Source organism: Nannobrachium achirus (genome assembly GCF_963921795.1).
Source record: "Nannobrachium achirus genome assembly, chromosome: 21".
Lineage (NCBI taxonomy): Eukaryota > Metazoa > Chordata > Actinopteri > Myctophiformes > Myctophidae > Nannobrachium > Nannobrachium achirus.
Window position 1 is genome coordinate 49,268,396 of NC_137828.1, and position 19,911 is coordinate 49,288,306.

A 19,911-nucleotide genomic window follows, 5' to 3' on the forward strand; every position below is an offset into this window, starting at 1 on the left:
AGAATAGATCATCTATTTTGGTGCATAAGAGGTAAAAGTAAAGAAGGAAGTATATAACTGTCTATTGCTATCATTGGAAGTATCCATGTGTTCCAAAATAAAATCTGGAATGAAGCATTCCACACCGATAAACAACAACACACCACCACCGCATCTAAGAATAACCTTCCCCACACATCTGTCAGTGTCACCAGCAGAATGGAAGTAGCTCTGAAACGCTCCCCTTATTGATTTAATGGATAGCCAAGCAGCCACTAAATGAAAGAGGAAGCGAGGTATGAGGGTCCTCCATTAGTTGGTTACAGTCGGGCCTTCAGAGAACAATGGGAACCAAGTGCTCAACGAGGACAATGAAAAAGAACGAGTGCAGAGCAGCGTACGATCTTTATAGCGGGTGGACGGACGGACAGACAGACAGATAAAATTGTACTCTTTTTCCAGGAGTCACGTGTGGGCAGAAAGATAAAAAAATAAGGTTTTAAAATATGGATTTTAAGCACATCGGGTACACAGACGCTATTACAGGAGAGGAAGGCGAGTGATAGGGCTGTCACGATTAGGAATGTCTGGAGACGATATAATTGTCAGACAAATAATCGCGATTGACGAATATATTGTCTTTTTTTCCCTTCATTTTATGCCACTATGATAGTAGGCTATGAGCTTTGATAATACTCATACTGTAAACCTTAATGAAGAAGAAGAGCAATTTAATGGCTTTTTGAACATCAGTTCAGTGGTGTAAAGTAACTATTAAGTACAATAATAGTGACTGTCCTAGCGAGTGGGTGTACCGATGTACCTGTCTGTGTGCACAAGCAACTAAGGCCTCATTTTAGAGCCAAAAGCTAACAGATTGAATATACACATTGTTGAGCGTGGTCCCTAAGGGTTCTATGCTAGTAATTTTTGCTTTCGCTCTACATTAAATATCTTGAAATATCTATAGCTGCTATTTTCAGCGAAGGTTTTCCCCAGAATACAAGGCCAGGGGGTGAATTCAAACATTACATGAAGCTGCATCAAGCTACAGAAACAGAAGAAATAGGCTCCTGACCTATGGGCCACATGATCAAAAACCATTGTAGACATGTACCAGCTCAGTGGTCTTGGTGGTTAGAGTGTCCGCCCTGAGATTGGGAGCTTGGGGTTCAATCCCCAGCCAAGTCATCCCTTCATGGCACTCTGCATCAAGTGCTGGATTGGGGGCAAGTCCCTGCGACATACCAGCGTCCAGCGTCATGTCCAGCGTCATGTCCAGAGGGGTTTACATGTACATCAAGCTGCCTCACACGAAGGAAACGAGAGACACACAGGCTCCTGACCTATATGGGCCAGTGGGCCACATGGCTCGAGAACCACTGCTTCCCAAGGCTACTTACTGACAAAAACAATCAATATCATAAAGACACACACACACACACACACACACACACACACACACACACACACACACACACACACACACACACGCACGCATCAGTATCAGGCTCACACAAGGCCAGCTGTGGACTGGACAGTCCACGGAGGGACACAGTGAATATCACAACTCACAGATAGGAAACGCTACAAAGAACACGAGCATGAAAAGCTAAACGTGACATGAAATCCCACAGGCATCGTTCAGCCTCGCCAGCTATAGCGGGAAAAACTTGAGCTAACGACGATGGAAGTTCTTGGCATCAAAACCCTTACTCCACCATTTCCCCCATCGCCTCCTGTCTCTATCCATATAGTCTTGCCTTTATACTTTGCTGTATATGATGGGTGTCGCATAGCTATTTTCGGTGTGCAAACATAATGTACACCCCCAGACATGAAGACATTACTATGTTAGGGAAGGTCACCACTGACATGCCATCAATCAATCAATCACATCAAAGGCTTCTCAGGGGGGGGGGGAGAGAGAGAGAGAGAGAGAGAGAGAGAGAGAGAGAGAGAGAAGAGAGAGAGAGAGAGAGAGAGAGAGAGAGAGAGAGAGAGAGAGAGAGAGAGAGAGAGACAGACAGAGACAGGGACAGATACAGAGAGATACAGAGAGTGAATGAGTGAGACAGACAGAAGAGAGAAAGAGGCAGAGGCAAATGAGAGAGAGAGAGATTATTATGCATGGTAAATGCATGGGTATAGAGGGAACTATCCCCCTGGAAGGGGGGGGAGAGGAACAGAGATGAGAGAGAGACCATTTATTGCTATACTGCAAATTGCAATTTATATTGCTGAACCATCGTCATACCATTTAAACCTGTTGGTGCATCATCTATTAAATGTTACTACTGTACACGTTATTCACCTTTGTATATCACGTGAATAAAGTTGATTATTATTGGTACTGAACTGAAAAGCGGGTAATACATACGTCCACATAGCAGCAGGTATGAGTGCATGATGCATACGGTGAGAAAACACAAGGCAGAAACATTACAGATACTGTAAAAGAAAAATCTGAATACATGGCAGGTCCACAGGGAATGTTAAGTCTGCCCTGAGGAACATAATTATCCACATGAAGGCAGGGGAAAAACTGTTAGTGTAATAGTGTGTGTGTGTGTGTGTGTGTGTGTGTGTGTGTGTGTGTGTGTGTGTGTGTGTGTGTGTGCATGTGTGTGTGTATATGTGTGTGTGTGTGTGTGTGTGTGTGTGTGTGTGTGTGTGTGTGTGTGTGTGTGTGTGTGTGTGTGTGTGTGTGTGTGTGTGTGTGTGTGTGTGTGTGTGTGTGGCTGTGCATGCGTGTCTTTGCACACATTAAAATGTCACACCATTCATTTGTTTCAGTTCCTGACGGTCCTACTTTTGAAGAAGTTAGCATCGGATGAAACAATGCCAAACACAGACAACGACGGCGATAACACGCATGCATGTATGTGTGTGTGTGTGTGTGTGTGTGTGTGTGTGTGTGTGTGTGTGTGTGTGTGTGTGTGTGTGTGTGTGTGTGTGGCTGTGCATGCGTGTCTTTGCACACGTTAAAATGTCACACCATTCATTTGTTTCAGTTCCTGACGGTCCTACTTTTGAAGAAGTTAGCATCGGATGAAACAATGCCAAACACAGACAACGACGGCGATAACACGCATGCACGCACGCACACACACACACACACACACACACACACAGCAACAAGCCAAGCTGAGTGGGAGTTAGCTAATCTAAGCACAAACACATTCTCCCCACACAATTAACACCAGACATACACAGTACAGTAAATGTCCCGGGAAGCCGTGGAGGAAGAAGCACTCCAATTTGTTACTTAGTTAAAAGTAGCAATACCACAATATAAAGAAATACCAGTCCAGTATTGTTGAGCCAATGTTGATTTTGTTTTAGTCATATTTTAGGAGCTAATCTAAAATGTTTAGTGTTAGTCTTGTTTAAGTCGACTAAATCTACAGTTGATTTAGTAGACTAAAGGTTATTTTTGCTGGGCCGTGATGGCATCAAAATGGCAGATTTTCACTTGGCTGCATGCTTAGCAGCATCTTATTCTGGTTCATAAAGATAGCTTGATGAAGGTCTAAACAAGAATTGACACAGTCAATATATAAGCTGGTCAGATGAAAAAAAAAAAGTTTTTTGAAAAAAAAACAAAAAAAAGGTTTTTTGAAAAAAAAAAAAAGTTTTGGAAAAAAAAGTTTTTTGGAAAAAAAAAGTTTTGAAAAAACTCGGGCGTGCTCAAACAACAGTAATAACTGCGTATTACCTTACTGTACTTTACTGTACTGTATACTGTACCTCACTGTACTGTACTGTACATATTCTGTGTTCTATATCTATGAAGTCTGTGTTCTAGATCTATGAATTTTGTCACTCCCCCCCCCCCCCGTGTATGTGTGTGTGTGTGTGTGTGTGTGTGTGTGTGTGTGTGTGTGTGTGTGGTGTGTGTGTGTGTGTGACTTTTACTTATAACTGAGTACATCTACAGTGCAGTATTGATACTTTTAAGATACTTTAAAAAAAACAAGTGTAAAACATTTGAGTACTTTTTCCAACAGCTACTTTCCCCCATAGCCTGGAGGACTCCTGCTAAGTTTGCAGTTGCCTTAGAGCCTATTACTCTATAAATCTATCTGTGATGTCTGATTGTACTAAAACTAGCATGCTTATTAGGCAGTAGTGGGAAAAGTACTCGCATTCTTTACTTAAGTATCATGCAATACTGCAATGTCAGTGGAAGTCTTGTATTCAAAATGTAGGATACTTGAGTACAAGTATAAAAAGTATTTGTATTAAAATGTACCAAAAGCAGAAAGTACGCATTATGCAGAACTTAATGTAACCAAGGTGTTCAAATAAGTGTATTGATTGTAGGCATTTTCCAAAATCTTGTGGTATTTCACTGCTACATATCGTTCTAAATATATGCTTTCTTGTCATTTAGTACAATGAATGTGTTACCGTGTCTCTAGAAATGTGCTCATTATTGGTGAAGATACTAACTGTAATTCTCAAAGACTCGCATTGGTTCATTCAGCACATCGTTTTTGCTCTGTTTCATTTGATATTAAAATGCAACTCGAATTAATCTACTGTGTGGACACTGATCAGATGACAGGAAGAAGCAGCTCATCAATGAATGTACTTTGTGTTGCTTTTGTAAATTGTGTAGGGTACGATATTTTCATGACTTCACACCAAAGCCCATATCATGGTCATAGAGTTAAATCATTGACAACTTGCATACTCGTTCAGTTCATATGTTAATGCAGATGGTATGCAGATGGTGTGACACATCACCTACTACAGCCTACAACGATGCCCAGGGCAACACTGCATATTGTCTATAAATGGCTCACAGTTTAAATAACGTACGGTTTATTTGGACAATCATCTGTAACAGATGAAGTATAATTAAATACGACGTGATTAACGTTTGTTTGACATCCTCATCACAATTACATTGGATGCATCGCGTTGATTAAAGTGAATGGCTGCTATAGTTTTGCTAGTTTTCATCACCTAATCACCTTCCTTTCATAACCTAATCTCTACGTTTAGAATTGAAAGAAAAATAATGTTAATGTTAGTATGAAGCTAATTATAAAGCTTAAATGGATGATGATGTCAACAATGACTTGTGAAAATCAAAGAATGATAACCGATCTACAAGCAATCATACAAACATTTTGTACTTTGATGCCAATACTTTTGTACTTTTACTCAAGTATAGACCTCTCTTTTCTTCTGTTTCATTTATCACAAGCAGGCTGGCCACAGGCACCGGCTCAGTGTGAAGGAATGGTGCTCCCTGCTGGACAAAATATTTCATTACAGCAGTACAGGTCTGGCTCCCAATCATGAGCTCGGTGACCATGTGACATGGACAGCCAATCGGCAAATAGGTCCCCTAGGTCCCCTGAATGTCTCAGGACAATGTAATCTGTTTAAAGAGCTGGTCCTGCTGACCAGCTAAAAAGACCAACACTTTTTTTGCATTTGAAGACAGTTTGCAAGTTTTTTCTTTTTCACTTGCTGAAAAGAGCCGATCTACAAGCTCACAGCACAAACTTGTATATATCCTACTTGGGCAACAACCAAGCTCAACCAAACATAAAACTACTTGTCTTTTAGTTCTACTGGTCCCTCCCTAACATTTTAGTCTAGTTTTTATTTGTTGATGAAATGGTCAATATATTTAGTCTTAGTTTTAGTCATCGTAGCTTAGTTTTATTTAGTTTTTATTTAGTTTTAGAAAAAAGGTAGTCGACCAACATTTTTTGTCAAAGCTCCTGACTCCTGCAGGTCTAGCTGAATGAAATGAAATGAAAATAACTAGGTGAGAACAAGGTGGGATGAGAGATCATGAGACAATCATTTATTTTGATAGGGATCCCTAGAGACACCATCCTTCCAGCATACAAGACGATAAGCATCTCCGACTCCAGAACAACATAATGAGATACATCCTTATCAGTGGTGTGTTGTAGATTTATTTTGGATTTCATCTATAATTATTCCCTCCCACACACGGCACGCGCACATGTACGCGGATATACTCGCACTAATGAAGGTAGGTCTATTGTTTAATGTTTGAATTATCACCCCAAGAAAGACAAAAGCCACACAAGCCTTCACCTCAGACTAGGCTATTGAAGTCCACATTCTTGCTGCCCAGCCCCCAGCCCTTCCTCCTGTGTATCAGATGCGTATCAGATATGCTTTCTCTGTTTTTGAATGGCTTCGCTTTGGTACGAAAATGTTTTGCGGGTCACACTGCGTAAACAGCGTATCACGGTAGAACACACTACTGATTCTTATACACCTCACTCAAAGGAAGGGGAGTGAAGGCTTCCAACCCCCTAGCCCAAACACTCCTGTTAAAATGGGACCATCTTTTGATGGTAAACTAAAGGTCTCCCTTTATGCTAGTATTGTATCTGTAGGAGATGCCTTGTAAAGGAAAGCTTCCGTAGAGGCGATGGAGGCGCGCAACGCTCGACACGGCGACTTGCTCGCTTTAGCTCGATAGGGACAGATTCATAAATCTATGTCCGCCCGACTTTCGGCACCTCCGCGCGGTCCAAGAAGTCAACACAGCGGAGCCCTCCCTACCTCCAGTTCAGCCAATCACAAGTCGCAGCCGACAAGGCACCTCCTACGGACACAATAATCGCCTCCCTGTATAGTTCTCTCCACGGTTCAAAATAGTTGGGTGTCGGTGAAGAGTGAGATAGGTAGAACTAGAAAACTATATGCGGAGACAACAATGGCAGGTTGAAAGCCCCTCAGCAGACAGTATAGAATGCAAATATAATTAAGAAAAGTAAACACCTGCTCTCAGGCTGACCAAGGATACATTCCATAACAGTAGTCTGAGAAAGCATATTGCATCTCCCTAGCAATAGGGACTCTGGGAATCCCCCAGCCAGTACATAAAAGTAGATAAAAACAACAGCTGGGGTCGTGGAGGGTGAGCAGCAACTTTTAAAGCAGCAAACAGCAGCAGCACAGACAGCAGCAAACAAAGCAAGCAAGGAATAAGCAATGCAACTTCCCCATTTAAATAGGGTGCTCTTATTATGAAGTGAGTAAGTGATTGCTTGAGAATAGAAGCATGGAGCTGAGACCGACTAATGGTCGGCCAGCAGCAACTGTGCTATGCTGAGTTGCTACTGAGTTCCCTGACAGAAGTTGCTCTGATGATCAAACAAACATTCAAAAGCAAACAATATTGACTCATATATTCAAGGTCATAACAAACATACACACAAACTTTGGAAACCCTGGTCCTGCGTCTCGCTGTCAAACCAACGGAAGTGTATACGTTACCATTCAAATAAATTAAGTATAATTTTGGTCAATTGTTTAGTCTGTTCCCTTCAGGGGTCGCCACAGTGAATCATCTGCCTCCATCTCACCCTGTCCTCTACCTCCTCTTCTTTCACACCTACTAACTTTATGTCCTCTTTCACTACATCCATAAATCTCCTCTCTGGTTCATCCTCTATGCCTCCTGCGGCGTCCTGCCTGGCAGTTCCAACTTCCAACCTCAGCATCCTTCTACCAATATATTACTCACTATTCCTCCTCTGTACATGTCCAAACCAACTCAGTCTGGCCTCTCTGGCTTTATCTCCAAAACATATAACATGCACTGTACCGCTGATGTACTCATTTCTGATCCTATCCATCCTTGTTACGGGGTCCGCTCAATATACCGCTGTTCCGACTAGCGTCGGCAGGTTAGTTACTCGTCACGGTTACTGAGGTTAGGTTTAGGGTTAGTGTTAGAGTTAGGGTTAGTTTTATAGTCGGAATACCGGCCCGTCGGCATATTGATGCGGACGGCAGCGGACCCCCTTTTTACTCCCAGAGAGAACCTCAACATTTTTGTCTCTGCTATCTCCAGCCCTGCTTCCTGTCTTTTCCTCAGTGTGACTGCCTCTAAACCATATAACAAAGCTGGTCTCACCACTCTCTTGTACACCTTTCCTTTCATTCTTGCAGTAACTAGTAACTCAAGTTTGCAAATAATTGTAATGTAGAAGAAAAGTATAATATTTGCCTCTGTGAAGAAGAAAATATCCCTCAAGAAAGGACAGTACTTGAGTAAATGTACTTAGTTACTTTTCAACACTGCCAGGAGCCAGAAGCAGTATTTTCTGGTGATACAGAATGTCCTGGGAGGTGCAGTAAAGCGCTGTTTGGCTCCAGGCCAGCAGGGGGGCCTCTACGGAATTTGCCAAAGGCTTGAGTCCTACAGTATGTGAACCTCAGTGTATTTTCCTGCTTTAATTCAGGTAGAACAGCACTTAAAAACAACTAGTGTCGCTTCAGATTGGCTTCACGCCAAACGTGGGCTTGACATATTGTCGCTGTCGGGTGGAAACCTTGTATGTCCAAAACCATGGCTTTTTTCAGAAAAAAGTGTTTCAAATGGATCCGATGTAGTTATTTATTTTGTAGTGCATCGGTTCAGTAGTTATAAAACCCATAGACTGCTCACTCCTCATGCATTGAAGGAAGCATGAGCTCAGTTTTGGTTTCTCCCCAGGTTGGCAGAGGGAGAGTAGGCCCAGTATTACAGCTTAGACAATTTGCAAAGTTGTGGTGTAACATTTTAAAGAAATATGGAGATACAAGGTTTCTGCCCGACAGCAACGATATGGCAAAGTCCTGTAAGTACACAATAATACTCTACTTATTGATAGTTTCCCCCTCAGTAAGTTATAATAATAAATAACATGTTTTATTTGCGTGGCGCCGCAGGGTGGTTTACAGCACTGAGAAACACAAACAATGTGGAAAAAACCCTACATGACAGTAACCTGACTTTCGCCAGATGGTGACAGCATTGCGTTGCATTGCTTACCATCTGGGCTCGCTCCGGCAGAACCGATGTAAGGGGCGGGCCATTTTTTCAAATTCTATAGCAGGTGATTGGATATGGCCGTCTCTCTGTCACAGTCTGGGAGTGCCAACTCCAACCACTCATATTGGCCTGTCTGCATGACGTTGCACCCAGAATCTGCCTCCTGGGTTTCCACGTGGTCTGCAATCAGACTCTATTGGCTCAGAGCCGCTCAGAGCCCGCCCATAGCTGCCGCTGATTGGTCCGGCCCGGGACTTTACGAGTGTTATCAACTCTGCCGGACCGAGCCCAGATGGTAAAGCAATGCAACGCAATGCTGCCACCATCTGGCGAAAGTCAGGTTAACATGACAGCAGGTTAATCAAACATATAAAAGCAAACGGGCACACTTTATAGTTTCCTGCGGCCTTCGTGGTCAACAGTATTAAACAACATCAGTTGGTGTGGAGAGTTTGTGTGTGTGTGTGTGTGTGCGTGTGCGTGCGTGTGCGTGCGTGCGTGCGTGCGTGCGTGCGTGCGTGCGTGCGTGCGTGTGTGTGTGTGTGTGTGTGTGTTGTGCAATGTTTTCCTGTTCCACTAATGTCAGTGGACTGTACATACTACTGTAATCCTGTGCCACTTGCTCTATTGTTGGGTTGTCACATTGTCTCTGCGCCACGATTGTTATAATCAACTAAAACTAGAACTAAAGATAACAATGCAAAACTAACACCATCTGAAACTAACTACAACCAAATAGAATTGCAAGTACACAGGTTTCTGACCATACCAACTAACTTGTACAACTAACTTGTAACATACCCTAATCAACATGAGCAAGGCAACGTGTCTCCTGGGGGCCTCTTATCTCTGGGTTCGAACAGCTGCAGTAATGTTACTTCCTGTTTTCGCTTGATTTCTGGTTGTTCTAAGATCTGACCACTTCCTCTGCACCGCTTTCAACTGCAAGTCAGACCGAGAGACTGTTGACTGAAGTTAGACATGCATGCCTGCCTCCGACAGACACATGCACTATATACTTATAGGTTGACTGGGAAATGCATGTTGTACGTTCAACTGTACAGGCACATCTAGGGTGGATTGCTAAGTAACTACAGTATACTTGACATTCAAGGACAACCGGGCGGGCGTCCCTTATATCCAAGAAAAATAAGGGACCCCCAGAAAAATATAAAACACAATGTATACGTTGCGTTGTGAGCTTGTAGATCTGCTTTTTGTGGCTGAGAGATTTGGTGTCATAGTCTTTTCATTTAGTTTCAGTCGCGTTTTAGTCATCTGAAATGTTTTAGTTCTAGTCTAGTTTTAGTCGAATAAATATAATATGATTTTAGTGACTAAATCTACTGTTGTTTTTATCTACAAAAATGTATTTTGGTGCCTGATTTTATACTTGGTAGCATGCTGAAAATAGCCGATCTACAAGCTCACAGCATGTCTCAACGGGAATAAAGAAAATACATGAAATGCAGAACAAACAGAGAGAACTAAAAGTCAGCCCGAGAATGTGAACTTCAGAATGCTGCACACCACCCTGTCAATAATCAAGTACATTCTGCCAATCAGATACTGCACACGAAAGACGTGGGACGTTGGTGTGGGCCCCAGCTCTCTCCCAAGTCCAACAGATGGGAACCAATTAGCCACATGACTCCTGGAAAACACATGGGCAGCCGCGTAGAGCCAACATGCAAATGAAGTGGACGAGAGGAGAAACTTGGAAGCGTATCTGTTGCTGTCTTGGGAGACGGAGGGGAAAATTAATGAAGGGGACAGCAGAGGTGATTTTTCATTTCTATCTTTTTTTTTCAGGGAGGACAGTGATAGAAGAACGAGGGGAAATTATGTATGGAGGACGTACTGTATTCTGTAAAGAAGAGTGTTTTCTCTGGGAATACCTTTGGGAATGAGATGTCTTAAACAGCGTCATGGCTCCTCAGAAGTGAGCCGGCCAAATAGAGGGTTTCTGTGTGTGTGTGTGTGTGTGTGTGTGTGTGTGTGTGTGTGTGTGTGTGTGTGTGTGTGTGTGTGTGTGTGTGTGTGTGTGTGTGTGTGATAGAACCAATTTCCCTCTATGGTTGTGAGATCTGGGGACCATCTACAAACCAAGACCTTGAAAAATGGGACAAACACCAAATTGAGACCCTGCACACAGAATTCTACAAATCAATTCTCCGGATCCAGCGGGAAACACCAAATAATGCAGGGCAGAATTAGGACAATACCCACTCATAATTAAAATAAAAAATAGAGCATTCAAACTTTATAAATAACCACCTAAAAGAAAGTGACTCAGATGCACACCATAACAAGGCACTCACACATCTAGAGAGATGCCCCCTCAGCCAGCTGGTCTGGGAACTCTGTACACAAACACAAAAGCAGAGCCATGAGACAGACAACTCACTGGACTAAACCAAATTATAAAACAGCAAAAAGAAAACTACCTGTCCTGACACATTGGAGAGTAGCAACCCAAAAGCAGAGCAAAATAGAAGGCTATTTGGCCCTAAACAGAAAATACACCCTGGCAGAAAATACCTGAGCCTAACCCAAAACAAAGACAAATCTTGACTAGGGCGCCTTGCGATCGAGAAGGATGTCATAGGCATGCCTGGCTCCCAAGAGAAAACAGACTTTGCACCCACTGCACACAAAATGAAGTGGAAACTGAGCTACACTTCCTAACCGCCTGTCCACTGTACCAAGACATCAGAGACAAATATTTCCCACAGATCATAACCACCCAAGAAGAGTTTGAAAACATGACCAATGATAAAAACTCCCATATCTGCTGGGTGAAGTACAACAATGTGCAAACACAGCTGCAAGATTCATGAGCTGCTTTGATAGGAGAAAGATGTCAAATGGAACACAACCAACCAACTTAAAGACTACTAATCATTGTGTATCCCTGCACTGTCTGCATGTAACCTTGATACATGAAAACGGTTTCACTCCTTTCACTTGTACATATTTTGTTTTGATTGTATTATATTGTATTGTGTACATTTCTGCTTTGGCAACGTAAACGTATGTTTTCTCATGACAATAAAGCCCTTTGAATTGAAGTGAAATTGAATTGAAAGAGAGAGAGAGAGTGCGTGCGTGCGTGCGTGCGTACGTGCGTTTGTGGCTAATCTCTCACTCCCCCTCATCAGCGCCTCATTTCTTGTGCACCAATGTCAATAGGTCAAGGAAATTCTGATTGTTTTTCACAATATAGCCAATAGAATGTTTTTACATTTTATACGGAAGTCAATGGCGGTTGTGTTGGGCTGAAACTTTGCCCAAATATGGAGATGACTGACATCACAGTACTGTGCATGTTTGTGTGTGTGTAAGTGTGTGCGTGGGGTGTGATGGGGGAGACTGCTGTAAGCTGCCAGAACAAGTTAGTCTCTAAACGTGCATGTCTCAGCCATTCACCTGACTTTCATTTCCTGTCTGTGTACACAGTGCATCAGCAAACATGCTGGGTATAATAGAATGACGTCCTTTAAACTTCATGGTACGACTAATATGAAATATTGTGAACACCATAGATAGACGACTGACATCATAGATGACTGACATAGCAATGAAATCATAGGTCAGGACCGGTGTTGTATTGGTGATTTAATATTTGGGGGGGGCTATTTTAATGACATCACATGCATGTCGTTAACACACCTGTACACTACTGTAGTTAGCAGACCATTGATTTGCATCCAGGCTTGTTCCTATGTTAATGCCGCTGGTCTGACACTATAAAGGTTATTGGGATGTGAATTTAAGGATTGTTTTACATCGATTAATATGCGTGTACCTGCTCAAAGATATTCGGGACAGTGTGTTGATGGAAACCACGTCGTTACACTCGTTTTCCAAGTGCGATCAGGGCTGGGACCCGCAGGGGTCCTTGAAGGGGTCCCAGGGCGTCCCCAGCAGAAGGAGAAACAGTTTATAACACAACAGCCCTATTAATTTTTTTGGGCTATTTGAAAATAGCAGATCTACAAGCTCACACCGCATCACATTGACAAATTGTGGCTAATCTTCTCTTATGTTATGGGGTACCCTGGAACAGTCAATAACTTTTCAAATGGTGTCTGTGGTCAAATACATATCAATTTTGGGGGCCTTAGTGTGAAATATATGAGAACCACTGCGTTATTAGACTGTTTGTTGTTTTATCTTGTCTTATCAGTTCCTTCCAGACAGCGAGTGGATCTATCAGCCAGTGAAATAAGCTAGCCTTACCCGGGAACGCTCAATTTAACACCAAACATCAAATGATTCATTCATCCAAGAAAATTAATAGTCTTGTCATATTATTTGCCAACTTTTTCTTAGGCAAAAGTGTCTACATTTGCACATAAAAAGGCATTAGCAACCCAGTGCTTTTCTTTTGCCTCCTCTCAAATGGAGCAACCGACAGCTGCAGGAGAAAGATGGAGAGAAGGAGAGAGCTGCCTCTCTTCATCTTAAGACTAGAAGATGACTCCAACTCTCTGATGCTGCATCCCCAGCCACAACCACTGAAGTTCCATTTAACACTTTATCATACCGGAAGCATTTAGTTTAGTTCTCCCAAAAAGTAAGTGAGCGTGCGTGCGTGCATGCGTGCGTGCAGTGGTGGAAAAGATTACTTACATTTTGTACTTAAGTATCAATACTGCAATGTAGGTATACTCTGTTACAAGTAGAAGTCTCGTATTCAAAATGTACTTGAGTAAAAGTACTAAAGTACTATCAGCATCAAAATATACTTAAAGTACTGGAAGTAAAAGTAGGCCCACTCATTGTGCAGAATGTCCCATTTTACAGGTTCAAAATATATATACCGTATAATCTTTTGAAATGCGGAATCTACTAGCAGATCTACAAGCGCACAATGCGTTGCGATGCGACGCATTGAGCGCTTGTTGATCTGCTATTTTCAAATGGCCGAAATGTGAAAATTGTAACATGCTCATGTCTCGTCCTCATGTCTCAGCCATTCACCTGCCTTTCCTCTGGCTGTTTACACAAAGGCATCAGCACACATACATGCTGCTGGGTCTAACAGAGGAGTAAACATAGATTGGTATGGGTGGTTAGTGTGGGATATGTTACCCTGGGATTAACCACTACAGTATATTGCTGTTGTCGGGCAAGAAACCTCTTATCTCCAAATTGAAACTTTTTTTTACTTTTCTTTTATAAATGAAAGCTCTATTTCAGTGGTTCTCAACCTGTGGTACTACCACTTACCCAAAAAGTGTTTAATAATTTATTTTTTTATTATTTTTTTTCTCCCCTGTCAACTATGAAAGATTTTGCCTAATGATATTGGGGCGGCCATAGCTGAATGGTTAGTGACTCACTGGAGGTCCCGGAGGTCCTGGAAGTCCCAGGTACGATTCCAGCTCCAGCAATGTGTCGACGTGTCCCTGAGCAAGACACCTAACCCCTAACTGCTCCCCCTTCGTGATCCTCTGTGGGCAGCACTCAGCTGGGTGAAGCTGAAAACTGAAGTTCCCCAGTGGCATAAGATATGTATGTAAATAAATAAATGCCCAACATAGGGACACCAGAGTTAAAGTGGTTAATTGTATGTTATAAAACTGTCAAACAACGCTCCTCCTCATCACTTGAGAAATATTCTGTTTACAGGGCCATGCTGTAAACACCCCATTTCAAACAAAGGGAGAACGCAGTTAAGCTATTCCTCGCTGAATGATTCATCTAACTAGGTTACAGAGAAACAGCATCCTGAATTTCAACAAGATTGGGGGAAAAAACCTATTTGGCCCTCTGGGATGGTTTGGTCATTTCAAATGCAGCAACAGGAAGTAAACACAAAAGACAAAACAAAAATAGAATAGAGGTCAGAGAAATTCATCACAAAGAGTCCATCTCAAAGTCAACATGTGCATTAGATAAAGCAATGATACACGGCGGTATCTTGCAATCAGTGCAGAACAAGGGCAGGCTATTATACACCCAGTGGAAAATGTTGTTCCTGTCGGGCAGAAACCTTGTATCTCCATTCTTTATTTATTTTTTTCTTCTTTTTTTATCCCATGATTTTGTAACCCATTTTTCACCCAGTGCGCGTCCTGGGTGCTACCAAGGTATTTTAGGAGGTAGGGAAACACGTGACCACCGGGCATGCACCATGACCGGCCATGCCGCTCACCATGGGTGCCAAAACTCGCACCGGAAGTGCGATGAAATACATGTCAGTGAATGGAGCCGGCTAGACCAGCTCATGAACAAACACACTATTTATGAACGACTGAGACCTTTGTCATATAATCGGTTCAGGAATACAAAAGAAGACATATCAGAGTTTTTATTTCTAATCACTTGCTTTTCGATGTGCACAGTACATAATGAAATAATAATAACAGTAATAATAATAGTTTCTGCCTCGGGAAGTATCGCAAGATTTGGTTGACACTGACAGACAGGAAACAGTGGACAGTCTTGCGATACCTGGCACTTTCAGGAACACACTTTGTGCTCTTTAGATACCACTATAAAATTACACACTGTACATTTCGCACATCAAAAATCAACACAGCAGAAAAAAATGTTTTCTTTTATTTTCCTGAGCCGAGTATGTTATGAAGGTCTCAATTGTTCATAAATAGTGTTTGTTCATGAGCTGCTTCACAGGCTTTCACTGACTCCAGTGCATTCTACCGAACTTCCTGCGGTGTTCCTGACTGAAGTAACAGTCTTGGACATAAGAGGTTTCTGTCCAATTGCCGGCGACCTACAAAAGGACGTTACAGCTTACTTGTACAAATTCGGCATCCCTGCTGTTCCCTGACAAAATACCAAGCTCCGCTTACACCTTCAACAGTGGAGGCATTTATATTTTGGCAGCCCGGCCATGTTCGTTTAGCTCTCTGACTTAAACCTAAGGTGTGAGAGAGACACCTTTATAGTACCTGGCCCCCAGCTCCCCTTCTAAAGCAAACTGGAGAGCAAATCAATCTCACAGGAGACATTCCATTCACTACACTCCTAACATTTTCTCAAAACAGGACCCTCCTCTAAATCCTAACCTAAACACGTTGTATACAATCCAAAAAAAGACTTTCAGAGGGACGAAAAAGTTCCCTCTCAATGAACCAAATCAGTTTAAAATGTTTTTTTTTTTTAACATACAAGCATGCGCACGTGTGTGTGTGTGTGTGTGTGTGTGTGTGTGTGTGTGTGTGTGTGTGTGTGTGTGTGTGTGTGTGTGTGTGTGTGTGTGTGTGTGTAGGGAGGCCTTATTTTAAACAGAACAGCTAGCCAATTGAATGTTAAGCATTGACAAAAGCAATCAAATAATAAAGACACATTCAGGACACAGTATCATCCTACACCCCCACCCGTTCACTTAGATCAGCCAACACAGGGATGCTGACAGAACCCTCGCTAAAGACTCCAGGGCAAAAATCCACTCGTCCGAGACAGTTTGCCCTCCTGGCCCCCAAGTTGTGGAATAAACTCCCTGTCGCACTTAGAACAACGGACTTACTCGCTAGCTTTCGCCGTGGACTGAAGACTCACCTTTTCAGACTCCACCTAAACCCTTAGCACTACTGGAAAAATCAATGACCATACATGAAGCTAGTTAGCATTTGTTTTTAGGTTTTTAAGAAACCTTTTTTATTTTTTTTATTTACGGATTATATAGTTTTTTTCTAGATAGATACTCATTTGCATTTGTTTTATTGCTGTTGATATACTGACATATTATCTTGTTTATTATTGTGATGTTTTATCTGCTTATTGTAAGTCGCTTTGGATTAAAAGTCTGCTAAATGCCTAAACTGTAAACTGTAAACTGTGTGGCTGTTGATGCATGCGCTTAAAATATGTCAAAGCGGTTGGCTTGACAAATTGATTTGTCCAGTCATCTCTCTGACTCCTACAGTCACTATGACAGTGACAAAACTCTCACTCTCAATGTCACTGTCACAAAGGCTATGCAAAGTCTCTTTATACAACACTAGGCTATTTCACATCACCACAGACAAGGGCCTTTATATAGAGATGGGCAATTAACCCAAAATATATCGAAACCGATATTTAGGACCAATAACCGTCTTAAAACCGAATAGACACTTTTTAAAATATCTAATTATTTTTTCCTATACATTATATCAACAAATCAACACGAAAGAATGTTTTATAATCGTCTCATTAATTCATCCTGTGTTGGGGGGGATAACAAAGCCAAAACTACAATAACTACAAGTCTACAACTGTTTCAGTGCAGCATGATTGCAAACTACAACTCTATAACTGTTACTGACCTTCGGAGGTTTATGGGGTGAGGGAAGGGATGGGATGTGTTGGGTGGGAGGAGGGAGGTAGCAGGGTGGTGGGTGGGTGTGTGGAGGGGGCTGAGTGGAGCAGTAATTTACTGGCCGTAATAAAACGACTTCAACCAGAGACGGTAGGTAGACCATCATTCAATCAACACGCATTGATGTGTTGATGTGACATCGAGGCACGTTAAAAACCCACACAACAGCACATGATGGAGACATTGTCAGAGTTGTCAATAGTTATAATGAATGGATTGAATAAAAAAAAAATATATATAATTATATATATAAAAAAACACACACATTCAGACTAATAGCTAAAGTGAAACGTAAAGGCAAAGGCAGTTTTCCAATGTAAACAAAGCCATGCCCATAGTGCTTTCTTGGGTTTAAATCCTATTAGTAGACCTTATCTGAATACTGTCCTGTGCTTTTCCTACTGTATGCAAACTGCTTGCTTGCTTGCTTGCTTGCTTGATTGGTTGAAGACTTTATTAGAAGTTTGCATAGGAAAAGGAACAGTTTCATGACAGTACAGTAGCTACAGTTCGCTGGTACAAGGTCAACTAAAAGGAGATCCAAGAAAGCCTTTTAGGCTTATTTACAAAGGAAACCTTTTTGTATCTCATATAACATTGAATGACAGACAGATAGAACACAGTACTATGCAGAGGATATCATCAATAATAACACATCTTCAATATTCAATCAATCAAGTTGAGAACACAAATGTGCACACAGCAGGCAGGTTCTAGTTTCTGATACACAATAAAAGTCCTCAGTGTCAATGTATCCATGTGTGTAACTCCAAGAGAGTATTGATTGATTAGTTTATTGAAAATACATTCAAAAGGATACAAACCCAAGAATGTCTGTAGGCTTGTTTTTGCCTATTGACTGTACAAACCAAATGGAATGGACCATTAGCCTACGCATTTTGCATCAGGCTACTCTGATTTACAGTTACATCAACACCGAGGGGATTTTACTAGCTATTATTACAACAAAGGCAGTGAACATTGCTTTATGATTGGACAGCCTATAACTGAACACACGCGCTTCTCTCTCTCTCTCTCTCTCACTCACCCCCACACACACACACACACACACACACACACTGTGTGTGTGACACACACGCCGTGTGTGTGACACACACGCCGCTGAGGAGGACAAAAGGATGCTGATTCCACCAGCTCCTCTTCTCGTACACATGCAGTAGCCTGCCTATATTTGACACAGTCAGACACAGCCAGGCGAGCCAGCCTTGCCAAGCAGCCCCAGATAACTTTCTAGTTTCCCCCTTAAACACCGCCTTCCTCGTCAGACATGGAGTCAGTCGGCTCGGGACAAAAACAAAACAAAAGAAATACATAGACTACTGTATGGATAAATACATTAAAAGAGAATAATTAAACCCCTTGGCTTTCTCACCTTTTCTTCCGCTGCCAAAAACCCGTAAAAATCCCCACCGATAACTGTGCGGTTATTCTTCGTGTTATAATGTAGCTCTGCCTCTCTCTCCTCCTGGCTCCTCGGTTGTGTGTGTGTGTGTGTGTGTGTGTGTGTGTGTGTGTGTGTGTGTGTGTGTTCCTCCTGCGCTCCGCCTTGTTTTGCAGGGCGGCGTGGTTCTCTTCTGTCACTGTGCGTGTATTTCAGCCCCAAGTACAGTCTAGTAGGAGGACCCTCCTCCCACCTCTCCTCCCACCACTGAGGGCAATAAGACCTCTGTCTCAGGCTGCAAGGCTGCAGGCAGGGCAGGAGGCAGCCGTTCAACGCACGGAGACAGACGCCCTCCCTCCCTTCGCCTCTCTCTCTCTCTCTCTCTCTCTCTCTCTCTCTCTCTCTCTCTCTCTCTCTCGCTAGAGAACAGCCTTGCCTTGGGCGTCCTGGATATATCCTCTCCTCCTCACGGTTGAACTGATGATGAGGGACTATAATACACTGTATCTAACATGCAGTATATAGACCTGCAGCAAGCCCTCAAAAAAGGCCTTAGTTTTTGAGATACCCCTACCCGAGGTATAACCAAACACAACCATGTTTTTTCTTATCTTTAAGGTCTCCCATTAATGAAATGGATTGTTGTGAAATGTTACTTTTGGCGGAAATGTGTTTTTTTGGCTATTCTTTAGACCTACCCCAATCTCTGAAAAAGGCAAATCCGCCTAGGTCAAAGGTGACAAAAATGCCTATAACTTGAGAATGCTCACTCTTATCTTCATAGAATCTGCTGAGATGTGAACCAGGTGTCTACCCTACATCAACAAAGAGTCAGAATGCAATTTACCTAAAGAAATACTGAAATATTATTCTTTAAACACACCTTTAGTTTAGGCAGAAATTGTACTTTTGTGGTGAGAACTACTTTACTGTCTCTCATTTACAAGAAAAACATACATTTATGTCAAATAAGAAGTTCCTGCATTGCCTAAGATGCTACTAAACAATAACCAGTGGTTGTGTGGAGATAGCTTGTACAGTTTTATTGCAAATCAGATTTCTTTAGACACACCCCCTCCACTGAAAAAGACAAATTAGGGAGTTAGGTGACATACTGCAAGTCATTTTTGGGAGGTCCAGTTGGCTGCACTGTACCACAGAACTAAACTATCACAATATGAATAAACCAATAATATATTTTATCTAAAATGACTACATTGATCAAAACACAGCAATGCCCTTTTTCCCCCTACTACTCCCATTCATAAAGTAATTGTTGTGGAAATGTATTTTAAGGCGAAAGGATAAAATTGTGCACTAAATTCAGAAAAAAGTAGAAAGTGGTCTTTCTGGAGCGTACCAGGGCAA

The 19,911-nt window shown here is 42.1% G+C and overlaps 1 long non-coding RNA gene across 1 annotated transcript in view; it reads right to left on the reverse strand.

Annotated features, from left to right (window-relative positions):
* The window catches only part of LOC308306566, an 83,522-nt gene extending 64,890 nt beyond the window's left edge, over nt 1-18,632 (reverse strand). The window contains exon 1 of the long non-coding RNA XR_013963167.1: nt 18,535-18,632. This is a non-coding gene — a long non-coding RNA (uncharacterized lncRNA). The remainder of the gene's footprint in view (nt 1-18,534) is intronic.
* Between the last annotated feature and the right edge of the window lie 1,279 nt (nt 18,633-19,911).